Source organism: Lissotriton helveticus, chromosome 9 (assembly GCF_964261635.1).
Source record: "Lissotriton helveticus chromosome 9, aLisHel1.1, whole genome shotgun sequence".
Taxonomy (NCBI): Eukaryota; Metazoa; Chordata; class Amphibia; order Caudata; family Salamandridae; genus Lissotriton; species Lissotriton helveticus.
In genome coordinates this window covers 931517617-931538028 of record NC_136070.1, presented here as the reverse complement: position 1 = coordinate 931538028, position 20412 = coordinate 931517617, and positions in this window count along the sequence as shown.

Here is a 20412-nt window from a genome sequence, read left to right as displayed (position 1 = left end):
ATACCTGATGATCGTGTTAGACATAACCAGCCTATACACTAACATCAGACACGATCTAGGCGTGGTGGCAGTGGAACATTTTCTAAACAAGAGACCTGCTAGATTTGCTCTACACAATCGTATGCTGCTGGAATTCATAGAATTGTGCCTAACGAGCAATATCTTCCTGTTTAATGACCAGCTATACACCCAGGTCTCTGGGACCGCGATGGGCACCTGCTTTGCTCCCAGCTACGCGAACTTGTTCGTTGGCTGGTGGGAGGAGCGGGTGCCCATGGTCCTTCAGATTGAGGGACAGGAAACGGAGAGAGTAATACAGTGGTTCAGGTACATTGATGACCTCTTCATCGTGTGGCAGGGGACGATGGAGGGGGCACAACAATACATAACAATCCTGAACGATAACAACTGCAACCTACACTTCTCAGGAACTATAAGCTCGACTACAGCAGAGTATTTGGACCTGAGGGTGGAAATAGAGAATAACAGGCTGCATACATCACTGTATCGGAAAGCGACAGCAGGCAATTCCATCCTGCGAGCCGACAGCAACCATCCAAAGAGGCTGATACAAAGCATCCCGTACGGGGAATTGCTCAGGATGAAAAGAAACAGCAGCAGAGAAAATGACTTTGAAACAGCGGCAGCAGGTTGTGTAGAAAGGTTCATCAGGAGAGGATATGATCCAGCAACTCTGGATAAAACTTTGAAGAAAGTGAGGAAAATGAAAAGAGAAGATCTCTTGATATCGACAGTACCCAAGAAACAAACTAATAAGGAGGGGAAATTCCGCCTAATCACACCATATACCAGCGACTCTATGAGACTAAGGAGGATTATGCAAAAGAATTGGCATATTCTGGGGACAGACCCAATACTCAAAGATGACATCCCCACCAAACCCCTGATCACGTACCGGAAAGCAAGGTCATTGCGAGACTCTCTGGTGAGAAGCCATTTTAAGAGTGTGACTCCAAGAACAGGCAAAATTGCAGAAATGGGTGGGTTCTTCCCATGTGGGAAATGCAAGGCCTGCACAGGATGTAAGAGAGTACGGAAATATGACATCCCAGGGGCAGGCATCACCAAACCCATCAAGAAATTCTTAACCTGCAGTACGAACTTTGCAGTGTACTGCCTAATCTGTCCTTGTGGGCTAAAATACATCGGGAGTACGATTCACCAACTTAAAATCAGGGTACTTGAGCATCAAAGGGCTATAGAGAAAGCGGATCCCACATACCCAGTTGCGAGACATTTTGATCTGGTTCACCGAAGGGACAGGACCAAACTACAGTATTTTGGCTTGGATTTTGTACCTGAAAACCCTAGAGGAGGGGATAGGCTAAGAACATTGAGACGTTTGGAGTCAAGGTACATAATCGACCTCATGACCAGAGCCCCCAGGGGACTTAACCATGGGGAGGAACTGGCGGTTCATTTGGGTAAATAATCAATGAGAGACTGAATCTGGCAATTTCCCAAGTACACATTTACAAGAGACTTTGAGAATACAGCAGTATGATGTTTGGCTTTATTATCTCCTGATTTAATTGAGGGGTAATGGGGGTTGGGGACACTGTATATATTGTGCACTGGAGCTAAAACTGGAATATAGGACTTGCCAATTCATGGCGTGATGGGCTTTGGAAACATTGATTTGGGGCTTTATTTAAGAGCACCACACATCTACCCCGGATGTGTATACACGGGGTTCCATGCCGATCCACGGCGATATTTGTTTTGTTTCCATACATGGGTAATGTGCACCTAACGGTGAACTGTATTAACATGTTCCAAGATGGCGCGCTCGTTATTTTTGAGGTAGTCCGTCCTCCATGTTTATGATTGTTTTGCCGCTATATCCCAGGCGGATCTTCACAATGTAGTTGACACTGAGGAAGGCGTAATGCTGAAACGCGTCTGTTAACAACTGTGATTAAACTTTTGGCGTGAGCACTACAAAATCGTTTGGTTGCACGAGTGCGGTTCTTTGGAATGTACGATTTCTGAGGCTGAGCTGCATGTTAATGCGGGTACCCATTACCGCAAACCGCACCCGTCCGCGAGTGCCCTGACTTTCCAGTGGGACAGGGAGCGTGATATATATATATATATATATAAACTATTTTTACAAAGTATATGCCTTTACCACGCATGCCTTTGCGTTGTGATGGCATGCGTGATAAAGGCATATGTGGAGTAAATGTTTGCGGGATAATGGTATTGCGATTTTTTTGTTTTGCGGGATGAAAAATGCGGGATAATGGTATGCGGGATTTTATCCCGCGGGATAACATCATATATTCAGCCACGATATCGCCTTTTGAAGGTTGGCGTACCCCAGAACCCAACACTGACAGCAGCGATTAGGATGAACTAACTGCTTTGAGAAGGACACAGATTAAAAAAGCCCTTCACAGATTAATGATGACAGAATATCTGAGGGCGAATGTTGCACCACAAGGCCTCATAGCCAAGAACGAACGGTTTATTTTCCAAAATGACAAAGTTTTTAAGAGGGATTGGTCATTAATATCATGGCATTGCACACGAGAATGGCTGATCTTAATAATAAAAACAGTCACCCGCATTTCACAAGAGCTAAAAACTGAAATACAAACTATAGAAGTGCTCCTAAAAAGCTACCAGTTAGTGAGCTCGCTCAAAAAAAGGTTGGAAGAACTGAATCAAACGATGAACAATTTTGAAGCCACACTAAAGAAGAGCAAATTCATCAAACTCAAAAAGGATGCCAGCAAGTTCAGCCATGGATGAGTTTATCCACATATACGAGAGGACTACGTCCCATCAGGTAAACAACAGAACTACAACACTGATGGCGATACTTCAGATACAGGTTCTAACAGTTCCAGTTCTAGCAGGGACAGCAGTAGGAACTACCCCAGTAGAAGAAATCACGGAAGACAAATGAACTGCAGAGGACCAAGAGGCTGGGGCCAGAACCATGGTCCACCAATGTACCCAGCACCATTCTTCTACGGCCCCCAAACCTCACATGCCACACCAGGACCATTCAACCAATGGAACATGATGCCACAAGATTACCAACATTATGTCCAGAATCCATTTTTAGGGTCCCGTCAAGGTCCCAGGAGAGGAAGGTTTCAGAAGCAAAACCAAGTGCACTGGGCAACCGACGAGTAACAGTCGGGAGTGTCAACCAGGAGCATGACCAGTGCCCAAGCCAACCAACCCACAACCAGCAGACGAGTAGTCAAGTAGTCAACCTTACTCACCACGAACTAACGCATACACAAATTGAAAGTCTAGAAAAAGGCTTAGGTTTTGTTCCGACAGAGAATATGGACAAATTCTAACTATTTACAGAAATCAATGAAATCATCAGGAAACTGAAACTAAGGGCATATTTCACCAACAAAGAACCTAAAGCTCAGGATGACACAGGACTTAGGCTAAAAACGACCTTCACCCCCTCCCCCCCTCCTCCCCCCCGAATGCAACACTACCAGTAAAAATTTTAGCCTTCAAAAAGGCAGTGCTGAAGGACTAAGAAGAAATTGACCCAGGAAATGCAAGAGCGTCCCACAATACTATGAAGGAACAGAAATAGGTGATCAAAAAACTGGCTAACAACAGAGACCAAACCAGCCGACAAAGAGGGAGCCATTGCGATTCAGAAAGTAGAAGTATATCGTCAAGAGTGCCTAAGACTCCTACAAGATATCAGGAACTATGAGCCACTGAGAGAGGATCCGACAGAAACGCTTCGGATCAACATCATAAGCATGGTAGAGGAAGCACTATCACATAACTGGATCTCTAGAAGGAGGGGGATTTCTTCATTAACGAAGCCCCTGTCATACCTTATTTCTACACCATAACCAAAATTCACAAGAACCTCACAAACCCACAAGGACGTCCAATTGTATCTGGAATAGGATCTATGTTGGAACCTCTTTCAAAATTCACTGATGCCTTCCTGAGACCTTTAATCCAAAAAAACAGTACTTACCTAAAAGATACTAAAGATGTGCTCAGACTACTACAGGACAGAGACTTCAACCCAGAGACAAGTTACTGATGGGGTTGGATGTGGAAATTGTATACACTAGTCTTCCACACGATGACACGCTAAACATCATAGAAGATGTCTTGTTTGAAGTGGAATGGGGAAATCAGACCACACAGAATGTCGTAATGGAGTGGTGTAAATGGGCACTAACAGGAAACTTTTTTCAGTTTGAAGACACCATCTATCTCCAAAAGCACGGCACCAGCATGGGTAGTAATTTTGCCCCCAGCATTGCAGGATTATATGTATACCATTTGGAGAAACATAAAATTCTTAATCAGACCAAACCCTTACTTGTCCCATATCAAACTGTGGAAATGTTACATCGATGATGTTCTGATCATATGGCATGGAAATGAGGAGACAGCCAATCGATTCCTGACCTGGTTGAACTATCAGAATGATTTTTTTAAATTTACCAACACCATTTCTAACAAAGGCTGAGCTCCTCCAGAGCCTAAGTATGTTTTGAATTTCTAAGTTATCATAAATGTATTTGGATGTTAGTGATTATTGCAATGTGAATCTGTCACCATAAATGATCTCAATTAAGACTTGTATAGCCATCTGGGACAAAACATCAATGCATCAACTGAATTTTGGAAGCAATTTGGAACGACTCGTCAATTAAACGACTTGGACTGCGTAAAGAGTGTACTTCGGTATCATTTTGTTGTGGTGTGGTATTGTGAGCTCTTGGGTTTATTATCAGTATACAGCCCAATGGTAGCAGGGTGTCGGATACCATGGGAGCGCCGTGTTCAGTCTTACTGATACTTTCATCTGTTTATTTTGTTTACTTTCTCAACATTAGAGTCTTGATGTGTGATTCTGACACCACCGGTACCAGAAGGCTTTGTATTTTACTTACTCCCCATCTGTAGAAAAGCAATGTGGTCACACCTGCAGTGCCTTGCATGTGATGGGCTTACACCAGCAGTGCCCTGCATGGGGATGTGATTACACCTGCAGTCCCGGCATGTGATGTGATTACACCCTAAGTGCCCTGCATGTGATGTCATTACACCCTGCAGTGCCCTGCATGGGATGTGATTACACCTGCAGTGCCCTGTATGGGATGAGATTAAACCTGCAGTGTCCTGCAGGGGATGTGATTACATCTGTAGTCCTGGCATGTGATGTGATTACACCTGCAGTGCCCCACATGGAATGTTATTACACCTGCGGTGCCCTGCAAGTGATGTGATTACACCTGCAATGCCCTGCATGGGATGTGATTACATCTGCAGTGCCCTGCATGGGATGTGATTACACCTGCAGTGCCCTGTAGGAGATGTGAGTACATCTGCAGGGCCATGCATGGGATGTGATTACACCTGCGGTGCCCTGCATGGGATGCGATTACACCTGCAGTGCCCTACATGGGATGTGCATACACCTGAGGTGCTCTGCATGTGATGCAATTACACCTGCAGTGCCCTGCATGGGATGCAATTACATCTGCAGTACCCTGCATGTGATGCGATTACATCTGCAGTACCCTGCATGTGATGTCATTACACCTAAAGGACCCTGAAACCCAGATGCTCACCTATTCCAAGAAGGTGTTGATTGTCCTTTACACCCTGTTTGATATTTTGCAGTTAATCTTGGAGTGACACCGTTGGACTATTAGAAACACAAAGAAAATATGTTTCTTATGTCATTGCACTTGCAAGATGTGTGCATAAGATGAACAATGCATGAGTAGGTTGTGCGATGAATACATCCCATGTACCTCCAATCTATCAATTAAGCTACACTTGTTCAACATTCATGATGCTTGTGTACCTTCTGATGCATGCCATACTTATAGATAATATCAATAATGCCATTTCACAACCAGAACAATATATTATTCTTTATGGTCTACTGTGACACTAAATTCCATCCTAGAGGCCCTAGCTCCCAAGAGGAATTAACATATATTACTTCAAAATATTTCAATTATTTTGAGTGAAAAAACAGGCATACAGTCAGATAGCATTGCGATACACACAAAGGTGGAGCAACTGTATCGTAAAACCAAGCCTATGATATACAGATTACATGTGAAATGCTATTGCAATACATACACTATTTGCTACAATATGAATGGCAATTGTATATACAATAACTTTGAGTTGATGATATGAGACACAAGTCACAGAAATGTAAAAGGCTGTGGTCGAGAGAGCCCACATTACAAACAATATCTTTGCAGTAAACCCAAAGGTTTATGAGAGCAGATGGTGACAGGTATCTTGCAACTTGTGTGTCTAGTATCTAACAAGTGCATCTTGTCCATAGGTTATATAATAATGATGTATGAACTTCATAGGCAAGATAAGCCAAGCATGAAAAAGAACTGGGACGAGAAAGAAGGAGGAGAGATGGGAGAGGGGGTGGGAGATATTTGCTATCTAGATATTGGTGAGTGGGTTTAGGTTCAAGAACCTGCTATAGGTTCCGCCACAAGGCCTTACAAACATAGTTCAATGTATTTTGTCAAGGGCTTACCATACTGCACTGGAGATTGGGGGGCAGACTGATTTTTGGACTGTAGGGTATGTGCCACTCAGAGGTATGAGACCCATGCCTACCGTGTGTGATGTGATAGATGGTTAAAAGATTTCCATTAGAAAGAATGACTTTCACTGCAGTGATCAGAAGAAGGGCTAGCAGTGTCTTTTCATTGGCTCCTAAGGTCAGCGGGATCGCTGAGGCCCAGGAGCCCAATGCTACCATGGGAAAGGTTAAAGTTATGGGTATGAGAGGAGGAGCTTTGCGAGCATTCAAGATGGTCGCGTGAGCACAGAGCTCCCGAGACCTTGCGCCGCCCTTCGCAGAAATCCTGAATTTATCCTGAATTTGAAGATGGGCTTTTGACGACCAGCTCTGGCTGATCTTAATATCCTTCGAACATTCTGATTCGGACGCCGGGATCCACTTCTACGTCGTCCTGGACTTTGCGGCCCACCCCGGGACGAGACCGGGGACTTGGCTACGCTACAGGCCAGAGAGCAGTTGAACAACAACGCCTGGAGGGATCTCCCCCTCTGGAGGGTCGCTGCCCAACTTTCGGTTTCGTTTTCCTGCTCTCGACTCGGACTGACTGACTAACTGCTCGGGTCTCCACTTGACCCTGTTGGGTTCTCCTGTGCCAGTGAGGTGCCTTCTCATTGCCTGGCTATCCCTCAATATTGGCATCTACGCTGGTTTTTGGCTAGTTTCGCCGTCTTTTGCCATATTGCTGCCGGCCATTTTCACCAGGTCGCGCGGGCCCCTTCGGGGTCCGTTCCCCAATATGGCCACTAAAAACGAAGCGGAGAAACGCAAGACTAAGCCGCCATACCGTGGGGGCCAGACCCAGACCAACATTATGGACCACTACTCCCAAGTGAAGGGTTCTCCCAGTAGTGCTGGCCGTACGCCTGATGATCCTAAGGCTGCCTCCGCTGCTACTTCGGAAGTGTCGCTGCAAGATGTTATGGGAGTCATTAACAGTATGAAGGCCTCCATGGGACAGCAATATGAGGCTCTTGCCTCCAAAATCGACATGGTGGCGGTGGATGTGACGTTGATTCGAGCGGATCTGGCGAAGACCAACGAGAGGGTCAAGGCGCTAGACCTCAAGACTTCCAGTCTGATGGCTGATGTTACCGACATCCAGACTGAGATCGGGAACTTGCGTTCTTCCCATGAGACGATGACTCGTCGTCTGGAGGACTATGAAAATAGGGCCCGCCGCAATAATGTGCGTATAATCGGGGTCCCGGAAAATCCCGAATCTGCAGCAACCGACCTCCTGGTGGAAGGCCTAGTTTCCAATTATCTAGCTCCCGCTGGACTCACTAAATTCTTTGCGGTCCAGCGCGCTCATCGAGTTCCAGGCGGGAAGGCTAAGCCGGGGGCCCCCCCGAGACCTATCGTTGCCAGGCTTTTCCATTTCAGGGACAGAGACGCCATCCTGCAAGCTTCTCGGGAGAAGGGCCCTGTGCAGTTCGAGAACGGCACTGTGAACTTCTACCCAGACTTTACCCCGTTTGTTCTGAGGCAGAGAATGGGATTCCAGGGAGTTAAGAGACGGTTGCGGGACTTGGGCCTCAAGTACGCCATGTTGTTTCCCTCCAGACTTCGTGTTGAGTACGGGGAACGAACGTTTTTCTTCGACCGACCGGACAGTGTCAGTGACTGGCTTGACTCTTTGCCAAATAGGGATGATCGTGCCGAGCACCCCGGCGGCGCCGATGGTGGTTCGCCGGAGCAAGAGTGGCTTGTGGGACCGGACGTCTGAGCTTTATAACCTCTTCAGCTGAGTTTGAACAATGATTCTTTTGTTTTCCTTATTTGTTGGCCTGAGGGTGGCGGGGGTGAAAGGGGACTCTTCCTCCTCCGGGGTTCTTCGTGTAGCATGGGGTTTGAAGGGGCGACAGGCACACTGCGAGTTGGGGTGGCTTTTGAGTCTTATGCAGGGGTGCAGGGTGGGGGGTGTTGTAACGGGTTCGTCTTGGAGGGTGGTGGGGGGGTGTTTGTTTTGTTGTTTCTTTACACAAGGCATCGAATTGTTTTTTCTAACTGCTTCGGTCTTGGGGTTCCGTGTGCATGGTGCTTGACTTCTTCTAAGGGATGGGGGTGGTGAGTTGAGACTCTTATCATGGAATGTTAATGGATTGGGAGACAGGATAAAACGAGGGGTAGTGTTGCAGTTCCTCAGACGCCACTCCCCTGATGTTGTTCTTCTACAGGAAACGCATCTTATAGGGAATGCGTGTCGAGCCATGAACAGGCGTGGTTACCGCCTAGCTGTTCATTCTGGCTTAACCTCTGGCTCCAGGGGAGTTGGCATTCTTATTCGGTCTTCCCTCCCCCTGGAAATTGATACAGTCATACTTGATGATAGGGGGGGTTATGCCGCACTCACGGGTAGATGGGAAGGGAAGACACTGTCTATTCTCACGATATACGTCCCCCCGGCCTACAGGCCTCCACATACGACGATTTGTGCAGGGTCATCTTGGGACTGCCTGAGGGTCTCCTTATCCTCGGTGGGGATTTTAACTCTGTTGTTTCCGGTACAGCTGATCGCTTTCCTCCCAGGGACCTGCATAAATCTCACATGTGGCTGAGCGACTTTCTAGATACCTTTGGGCTTATTGATAGTTGGAGATTGATGCACCCATCACAGCTTCAATACACCTTCCACTCTGGGGTACATGGTAGCCTCTCCAGACTGGATTATTTTCTCATGCCATCTGACCAGGCCACGTCCATCAGCGAAGTCCGCCATCTTCCATGGGGTATTTCTGACCATTCCCCATTGTGGCTTCGGTTTGTGGTAGGGGTGGGTAGTGTAGGCAGAATTGCTCCTATCAACCCTTGGTACCTTCGTAACCCTAAAACCCGTTCCGAACTTGTTAAAGCCATGGTCCATTACTTCAATGAAAATGTGGGTTTTGTTTCTTCTTCTGTTTCACTGTGGGAGGCCTTCAAAACTGTTATCCGTGGCCGCTCTCTTTCGCTTATTGCTGCTGCCAAAAAAGCAAAGAATGAGGAGCTTGTGCGCCTCGAATCTGAGATAACTGCACTGGAGGGTGACCTTGATACAGGGGTGACACGCCCAAAACTTCATTCACTCAGCCTGTAACAGGCCGACTATCGAGCTGTTGTCACTGATGCTGCGAAGGTGATGAGCAGAGAGCAGCAGGGCAGGTTGTATGATGTGGGTGACAAGGCTGGTAAATTGATTGCGTGGTTGGACAAGAAAGAAAGAGTGAATCGTGTTGTCCCTGTGATTGAGAGGCTTGATGGAGAGTGTGTCACTGACCCGGCTGGGATTGTTGAGTGCTTTGCTGACCACTTCAAAACAGTGTATGCATCAGTCTGCGATAGGGATGAGGAGGACTCCCGGCTGTTGCTCCGTGACATTGCATTGCCCTGTCTTTCTGAGGAGGCCAGGGACCTTATGGATGCGCCCCTTACGGCGGACGAAGTGGCGGGGGCCATACGCTCCCTACACTCCGGTAAAGCCATGGGCCCCAATGGATTACCCATCGAACTTTACAAACTACGACCCGACAAAATGGCACCCTACTTGAAGGGCATGTTCCTTGAGGCCTTGGACTCAGGTTCTCTTCCCGCTGATCAGCGACTTGCCACCATCGTGGTAATTTATAAGGAGGGTAAGCCTCGAGATCGGTGTGCCTCGTATAGACCCATATCCCTTCTTAACGCCGAACCCAAAATTCTAGCTCAACTGTTAGCTAATCGTTTGATTAAGGTGATCGGACTTGATCCATCCGGATCAGTCGGGTTTCATTCCTCATCGAAACACCGCCCTTAATCTTCGGAGACTCCACGGAGTTCTCGCGAGGGCCGGGACTCTTAATGAGCCGGCCATTTTGGCTTCTTTGGATGCAACCATGGCTTTTGATACCATCGAATGGCCCTATCTTTGGGCGGCCCTCACAAAATTTGGGTTCGGTCCCGTGTTCATCGCGTGGGTGAAACTTCTTTATGAGATGCCCCTCGCCCAGGTGGTGGTTAACGGGAAGGTGTCCGGAGTTTTCACACTCGGACGCGGCACTCGGCAGGGTTGTCCGTTGTCCCCATTGCTCTTCGCCCTCGCGCTAGAGCCGTTGGCGGAATGGCTCCAATGGGAACCTTCTATAAAGGGCATTCGGTGGACTCCTGACTTCGAGGATCGTATCTCGCTATACGCAGATGACATCCTTCTATATCTTACCTCCCCTAAGAAGTCCCTGAATGTGCTCTTCGACGTTCTTGCATCCTTCGGGAAGAACTCGGGTCTCATTATCAATTGGACCAAATCCTGTGTCTACGTTTTGGCTGGTGGTTTTCCCCCGTTGCCACGTAGATTTCCAATTCAAGTATCTGAGACCTGCTTCAAATACCTGGGCATACATATCTCCTTGGACCCTGCCGTTCGCCATGAGCGTAATCTACTGCCCCCTCTTCAACGACTGAAGCTAGATGTTACACGCTGGCGTCGTCTGCCACTGTCACCGCTCGGTCGTGCGGCTCTATTCAAAATGATGTCGCTGCCCAGATTTTTGTATGCTCTCCAGAACTCCCTTGACCTTGTCCCCTCGAGTTATTTCCGAGAGGTGGAGAGTTTACAGCGGCAACTCGTCTGGTGCGGCCGTGCTCGCATAACCCTGTCTAAACTCACGCTTCCGTGGTATGACGGGGGCATTGCCCTTCCTGACATCAGACGCTACTACTGGGCCTCCCAGCTGAGTGCGATTAACCACGCAACATATGCCCCCGGACCTGCCCCGGCCTTTGCCATGGATAAGCATCTTCTACCGGGGGGGACTTTCAATAGGGCACTGTACTCCAAGAGGCTCATCAGAACACTTGCAGGACCCACTAAAATTGCTGTGCGTGTGTGGCATGATGCGAATGCGGCTCTGGGATGGAATGACAGACTAACTCGTGCGACCCCGTTGTATGACTCTGAAAGTCTGGGTAACCTATGGCGAACGAAAGGATTTGCTAAATGGGATTTGATAGGGATCTCTAGGGTGGGGGATCTTTGGTCTAAAGGTGACGTTAAGACCTTTGAGGCGCTCAAAATAGAGTATGAACTCGGGGACAGAGACTACTTCAGGTACGCTCAGGTCCGGCACGCCCTGTTGTCAGTCTTCGCTATTGGCACAGACATCCCCGAATCCTCACCCCTGGAGGATCGCATCCTGGATGGATATGTGCCCGATAGCACGGTTTCACTGATTTACAAGAAGATGATCAACAATAGGGCTGACCTGCTTGTGCGCCTGAGGGCATTATGGATTACCGATGGTCTAGAAATAGATGATGAGGACTGGCAGTCCACTCTGTCCTCACCGAAAGAGGTTGCTATACCCTCTCGCCTCAAATTTGTTCAACTCAAGATCCTCCACCACGTGAATGTCACTGGTCCGAGTCTGGTCCGCATGGGTTACACTTTGGATGCTTTGTGTAAGCGTGGATGTGGTATGACTGGTACCTTCCTTCACATCCTATGGGAGTGTCCGGATATGGTCGAGTTTTGGTCCCGTGTGCATGGTGTGATGGAGAGGGTTACTGGTGTGGTGCTGCTGCCCGATGCCAGGCGCTGCCTCCTGAATGTCTGGGAGCCCAATGACTGCAACTCTGCTCAGATCACCTGGGTCACCTTAGGCAATATGATTGCCAAACGAGATATCGCGCAGCTCTGGGGCTCCCCCAGGCCTCCAACCGTATCGCACTGGGAAGAGAACATGGACTGGTGCATGTTTCGTGAGAAGACTGTGTACCTGTCACGTGGTAGGACCAAGAAATGGGGTAGAATCTGGTCTCAGTGGATCACTTATCGTGGCAATATCTGTACCCCCCCGCAAGAGTTGTTCCCTGACGTAACCTTGTCCCCTTGATTAACATTCCACCTATTAAATTATACTGTATTGTTTTAGGTTTCCTCACTGCCCCCTTCCCATGAAGAACTATAATTGCAAAGTATATAACATGATTACTGAGCGCCGAAACATGGTCCCAGGACTGTACCCTCAATTCTCTTATGCCTTGTGTGAATGTTATTGTTTCATTTGTTTTTCTTCGAATAGTTTCTATAAACACTGCACTATAGTATAAAAAACACAAAATTCCATAGACCTATCGACTATCCTGATTTCGACCTTGGCAACTATATGCATGCATCGATATTTCGCCGCCGGACCTCAGGGGTGTCGGCTGATTGGCTATGTATCTCCTGTACCGTTGCTTGTTGCTATACTTATCGCGGCCGGCCCCCAGGGTTGTAGGCTAAGCGCTGTGTCAATGTGCAAATGTAAATAAAGGTCTTTAAAAAAAAAAAGTTATGGGTATGTTCAATATAGCTGACAACGCTGTATCAGTAGCCAATATGAGTCAACAGTTTGCATTTAAACAACTTGGTGTGATTCTGGTTCTTGGTTGCAATTCACGCATTTGTCATCTTCTCATAGGTTGAGTTTATGCAATCTAGCTCGGGTCCAATGCAGGAGATTCATTGTAAAGAAATTGAACTGAATAAAAGAGGGGGCAATTTTATTGCACAGAGAACGTTTGCCAATCTTCTGCCAGTTATCGACCGTGATGTTTTCGAAAACACTGATGTCAATGTTTGGCCCATTTGGTGTATAATATTGAATTGTATGATGTTTGTGGGGCGGATAGGAACTTGTAAATTTGGAGGCAATGTGACCATAATGTTGCCATAGGGCGAGGTGAGTCGTTAGAGACAAGTATTTAGAAAGGTTGAGTTTGTAGAGTTTAACTTCAATCTTTAGGTAACTGTAAAGTCCAAGTTGGAGAGGTTAAACATTTTGGCCAGAGTTGAAAAAGGGAGTTGATCACAAGGGCGTAACAAGGCCCCCGCAGCCCACGCGGTGCGGGGGGGGGCCCTAGCTCCAAGGGGCCCCCTTGGCACTAAACTCTGGCCTGGAGAGCTCCTGATTGAGCCCGGAGGGCCCCCCCCCCCTAAGTACCGTGCAGGGAGGCCCCCTCACTTTTCGTTATGCCAGTGGTTGATCATTGTTGTTATCGTAAAGGTCCCTGATTAGCCTGATGCCTTTGGAGGCCCACGAGAGTGCAATGGTATGAGCGAACTCAGTTTTAACTTTTGGATTGAGCCATAATGATGTCCATCTGAACTTAAGAATAGATCCTGGCAAATGTTTGCCGAGCATCTTTAGCGCATTTGCAGTATTCGTAAGTATATTGTGTTGATTAAGGTGGGATACATTTGACATTGTGATAAAAGAAGATGTATCCAGTTCAAACTACAACCAGAGCGGGGTATTTGTTAAGTCTGGGTTTAACCATACACCATCTTGATGAGCCAGGTAGACTGATTGATAGAGGCTCCAATTTGAAAGGATACAGCCTCCCCTTATGAAGCTCTTTCTGCTGGACTTGTATGAGATCCTTTATCTCTTGTCGCTCCAAAGAAACTTTGAGGTGATTTTATCTATTTCCTGGAAAAAGGAGGGCGATAGTTTAAAAGGTAGCAAGGATGACAGAAAGTTCACTATCAGAGTGATCATCATTTGAAACCTACCCCACTAGAAGATAAATTTGGGTGACCAAGCAGTCAGGAGATCTTTAACTTTGATGATTGTCTGTGATTCATGAAAAAGTAGTGTGTCAGTAAGGTTTTTACAGAACCAAATTCCAAGATATTTAAGACATTTGGGGCTAGATGTAGGTAATTCCGATATACCTACTCTTAAATACCAAAGTTTACCGATTCGGTATTTAAGAGTAGGTAAATAGGAAGGAGGCAGATGTAGGTAATTATAAATTCAGAATTACCGAATCTGTAACATTCGGTATTTACCGATTCTGTAAATACAGAATCGGTATTTCCCATTGATTCCTATGGGCTTTGAAGGCCATAGGATTCAATGGGAAATACCGATTCTGTATTTACAGAATCGGTAAATACCGAATCCTGCAAGGGTGCAGGGAGTGTCCCTTTGACACCCTCTAGCACCCCAAGTACAGGCTTGGGGGCATGTCTGTGTGTCACATTGCACAGGTGTGCATGCACAGATGTGCATGCACACCTGAATTCGGTATTTTACCACACAATAGGATTGTTTGGTAAAATACCGACTCTTAAGGGCCTGTGGCACTGTAAACTGTGCCACCTACATTTGGAATTACAGAATCTGTATATTTACCGATTCGGTAATTTACCGAATCGGTAATTTTACCGAATCGGTAAATATACCGATTCTGTAAATATACCGATTCTGTAATTTTCAGCCCCCTACATCTGAAAACCACAAAACCGGTCGGAAACGTCCGAAATCGGCCGTTTCCGACCGGTATTAGGGCTCCTACATCTGGCCCCAAGACTGTTATTTAAGTCTTGAGTGGGAAGAAGACATAGTAGTTTTAAAGGAAATACCTTGGTTTTGTCCTTATTTAAGGTATATCCAGAGACATCTGAAAATGATATTGATGATACATAGGATAGCGATTCAAATGTCCTCTAGAAAGCTAAGGATGTCATCTGCATAGAGTGTTGTTTAAATGCCCCTCACACACCAACAGGCCCCTTGGTGTCATGCTTCATCATCGGGGCCTTCGCACCCCTCTACGGGATGCCGCGTGCTACGACTCACGACTACGTAGGAGCACTTGATAGTGAACTATGTGTAGGTGTGTGATTAGGGAAGAAGTGTGAGTGGTGAGGTGAGGTGAAAAAAGTGAAGTCTTTAAAAAATACCTGGCTCCTAGGAAAAAATTATTTATTATGTCCTTGGCTGGTATTATTAAAAAGTGCAAAGTGAGGTTGACAATATATGTATTAGGGTATATCAACCATTAAGAGCGTCAACATGTTTTGGAGTACAACGACTCCTTCTTCAGGACGAGGATATGCACTTTAGCCCCACCTTACTCACATGGAATGTAGAATGTTAAAGTGTATTCTACCAAAAACAAAAACTAGGTGAAATGTACCTGTTAATGTTAATTATGGGTAAGCTCCGTTGCGCCCAATTGGCGTTAGAGGAACTTATGGTTCAAGGTTTGATGACCTCATGAGCCTAAGCGTGGTATTGGGGGATTCCTTCCTCACTGCTCAGTAAAGCAACGGTAACTAATAAATAATTTTTTCCTAGGAGCCAGGTATTTTTTAAAGACTTCACTTTTTTCACCTCACCTCACCACTCACACTTCTTCCCTAATCACACACCTACACATAGTTCACTATCAAGTGCTCCTACGTAGTCGTGAGTCGTAGCACGCCGCATACCGTAGAGGGGTGCAAAGGCCCCGATGATGAAGCATGACACCAAGGGGCCTGTTGGTGTGTGAGGGGCATTTAAACAACACTGTGTGCTCCCCATCACTTTAGGGATCACAACCACGTTCTGAGTGGATTCTAATCTGTTTAAACATATTACTAAGGGAGACCGAATCCACTTGTCTCTCTCTCTCTCCCCCCTTTTGTTATATGTAAATGTCATCTGCATATGTCATATGCATGTGGACGAGGCAGCTCAAAAACTCACTGATTCCATTACTAGTGCTGTAGAAAAGCTTGCCCCTGCATCCCTCCGATATGCAGCCCGGCAGAAACCTACCGCACCCTGGTTCTCTGAACATCTGAGACTTTTAAGGCAGGGTTGCAGGAGGAGTGAGAGAAGATGGAGGAAGTCCTGGGATCCGAAAGACCGAGAGACCCTTAAGTCTGATTTACGAGACTACAAACAGAGAGTTATAGTGGAGAAGCAAGAGTATTTTACCAATCTTACAGGTTCCCTAACTTCATCAAGGGAACTCTTCAAAATTGCTGACTCACTATGCTCTCTCAAACTCCCTGACCCTGTGGTCAGCTACCAGGACCTTTGTAATAACATCTCTGACTTCTTTCACAACAAGATTCTGGACATTCATATCGCCTTAGAAGGACAAAGACATTCCTTGGACAGGGATACTTCCTCTGCTATTTCTAACCTAGATTCCATGGGTGAATTCCCTTCTAAACAATTTGGGCAATTTCCATTACTGTCTCTAGAAGGACTGAGTCTCCTACTTGATAGAACCAAATCCTCTTCCCCTACGGATCCCCTGCCGCTAAAAACTCTGAAGGAGTGCAGGAATAGTATTATCCCACCTTTGCTAGAAGTTATGAACAGTGCTATCATCCAGGGTTCCTTCCCATCTGTCTGGAAGAAGGCGATTGTGAGGCCTCTTCTGAAGAAGCCTTCTCTTGATCCCGGCATTCTTAAAAACTTTAGGCCCATTTCTCTGCTTCCGGCGCCTGCGAAAATCTTGGAGGCACACCTTAACCTGCATCTATCCACTTTTCTGAAGACTAGTGAATACCTGGATCGCACACAGCACGGATTCAGGAAATTTCATAGCACTGAATCCGCTCTCACCGTTGTGGCAGATAACATCCGCCGGAAAGTGGACAGTGGCCAAACTACTATTCTGGTCCTATTAGATCTCACAGCCGCGTTCGATACCCTGTCTCCCGCCATTTTAACATCTCGGCTTAGGGAGGCTGGGGTTTCCGGGCCGGCTCTGAATCTCCTTAACTCCTTTCTCATCGGTAGAGAACAGAGAGTAAAGCTTGGAGACTTCCTCTCCCCTGCCAAGTCGTTGCAATGTGGGGTGCCACAGGGGTCGGCTCTTAGTCCGACCCTGTTTAACATCTACGTGGCCCCCCTTGCTAGGCTAGTAAGATCGCAGGGGATGGAGGTGGTATCCTACGCCGATGACACCCAGATCATGGTGTCTCTGGCCCATTCCTCTGATTGTTTATCTGCCATTAGCTTTAGGTCATGCATGCAGCATGTAGCTGACTGGATGATCATTAACTCCTTAAAGCTAAATGGCGATAAGACAGAGGTCTTGGTTTTTGGGAAGGACCAAGATGCTTGGTCGAGCGAGTGGTGGCCTTCGTCTCTTGGCATCTGCCCCACTCCCTCCCAATCAGCCAGAAATCTCGGCGTGGTCTTTGACACCTCACTCTCCATGAAGCTCTAAGTGAATAGGACGGTGGCCACCTGCTGGGGTGTGATCAAGATCCTGAATAGAATCCGCAACTATCTTTCTTTCCAGGCCCGCAAGCAGATTGCAGTCGCCCTTGTCGGCTCAAGGCTTGATTACTGCAACTCCTTGTATGCGGAGTCCAACAAGGGTCTTATTCACCAACTGCAAATAGTACAGAACGCAGCAGCACGTTTTGTGTTGGCCCTTCCCTTGGCATCTTCTGCCACCACTGCCAGGAGAGACCTTCACTGGCTCCCTGTTCAGTACAGAGTCTCTTTTAAGATTTTATGTCTTACATATAGAGCGCTTAGGGCAGGTTCGGATGACTCACTTGGGTCTCTGCTCTCTCACTATACTCCAGCTAGATCTTTACGATCTGCTGGTCTCTCCCAATTGGTAGTGCCTCGCATACGGCTAGCCACATGGGAGCAAGAGCCTTTTCTGTAGTAGCCCCTAAGCTGTAGAACTCTCTTCCAATTGAGGTTAAATCACTTCCCTCAATTGACTTGTTTAAAAAAGCCCTGAAGACGTGGTACTTCATCAAGGCCTATCAATGATGGATTGCTGGGTTGATTTGCGAGCTGCACTATTTTTTTTAGGCGCCTTGACGCCCATCGGGCTAAGTATGGGCATAACAAGACTCACATCATTCATTCATTCATATGCTGCTGTTTTATACATATTGGTATCCAATTGGAGACCTTTGATTCCAGGGGTAGCGTTATGTAGTTTAAGTAAGGGGTCAATAGTAAGTAGAAAGAGCAAGGGGGAGAGAGGGCATCCCTGTCTTGTACGTTGGTGTTAATCAAAATATGTGGAGGTGGAGACGTTAATCCTCATCTTTGCTCTGGGATTTGCCTACAGCGCCAACACTATATTGATAAGTGAGTCGCCCGAATTATGGGACTTAAGCACTCCACACAGAAAACGCCAAGACACTTTATCGAACACCTTTTCAGCATCAAGTGCAATTTGCTCAGTTGGTAGAGAGGAAAAGCAGACCTTTTCTGTAATATGGCCTAATGTTCAAATGTTGTCTCTCACAAGGTGCCCTTTGACGAATCCCATTTTCAAGTCATCCAATCCTTGTCTCAGACTATGCTGCAATCTCAATGTCCATTCTTAGCCTTTCTGACAAAGCAATTAACATGTTTTAACTGTATTCAGTCGGAACATAGATAACTGAAATTTTACCCAATGTTGATACTGCTTTGATTTGATATTATCCTGGGCTATTTTTCTAAACACTCTCTCTGTCATCTCTGTACTGTAACTCAAGGGCCCCTTCATAGACTTCATATTGTGATAGTCTGTGTAGCTGGGGAGCTATCCATGGTGCTGAGCTATCATAGCAAACCCGGCTCATTGTGTTTCATATGAGATGACTTACGAACTGGAACCCAAACCTGTCTGCAAACCACAGAAAAGAACCCTAACCCAATTGTTTATTTCTTGACTATCTCATGAACAGTTAGAGCTATAGACATGAGGCTACCACCATTCTTCTTCATACATGCGCTGTTATAAGTTGTGGTGTTTATTTACTGTGTTCCATTTAAAGTAATAATTCTGCCTCAACATCCTTAAGGATTGTGCATGTAATGATTGTGATTGCAATACTTGCGATGTACTGTATCTAATAACCCACCATGAGGTAGACCCTGACTGCTCCATTGTGGTTTCTAGGCGAGACCAGGCAGCTTTGTTTTCCTCCTCAGAAAATATAGCTGGGATAGGGTACTAGGAGCAGGGGTAAAGGTCATTGTATATGCATGCACCAATGATGTGCCTTGCCCCTGCTCAGTAACCAGCACTGTTGGTTGGCTGCTGGACACAAGTTGTGCTCAGAGGTCATGACCTTAGTCTATCGGGTATGGACGCAGGTCATGCCCAGTGGAAACTCAGAGCACATGACGACCTGTGCCTGGTTCTGCAGGGACAGAATGCTGTGCAATGGGTGTGACTGCCATGTCCCCACTAGGCATGGTACCAGGCATTGCATCCCTGACACTACAACTGGATTTGGCCATGACTGGTCAAGGTGGGCATGGTAAATGAATAATGGGTGGACTGCACCAGAGTCCATTGGACACAACCAAAAGCAGTGTTTTCCAAGTAATGGAATCAGGGGGACTGGGTGCGGCTGAATGCCATGTATTATTATGTTTCAGAGCCAATTGAGCATTGTTGAAGATCATATATTGTTGGCTCTGAAAGCAGAATGACTTGGCTTTGGACATGTTCTGAATATATCCATTGCACCCACAGCCTTTTGAGCCAAGTCAAGGCCATGCCTTAAAACGTCAGTGGTATCGGAGCTGGGCAAGGCCATTGTTGAAGACTAAACCTTCTGCTGGGATGAATACAAATTGTTGAATAGCATGAATACAAATTGTTCTTGGGATGTTCTGGAGGTGGGGGGGGGGGTTAGTGTGCAGCTGAAGCACTAAGAGCAGAGATGCAAGTACATTTCAAGTAGATGTTAAAGTATATCTGTACAAAACCTGAAAAAATCAGAAACAATACTCTCATTAGTAGGCATTGTGGGTGATGGTAAGGTCAGCCACAAACTAAAAATTACAAAAAATTGTACCATTCTCTTAAAGGCTACACTTCTTACTGAACTGTATTTTTAATACAATCCAGAGCCTAAATTTCACAGCCCTAATGCTCATGACCTCACCGCTGACAACACAGATGATGTCAAATGACATTATGCATAACTCCACCCATGGCATCCTCTGTGATAGAATAAAAGCACAAGACATTGTACTCTGTCAACTATATTTGAAAGGAAAAATACGGCTTTTTTAATGTAAATAGTTGTCATGGGGCGACTA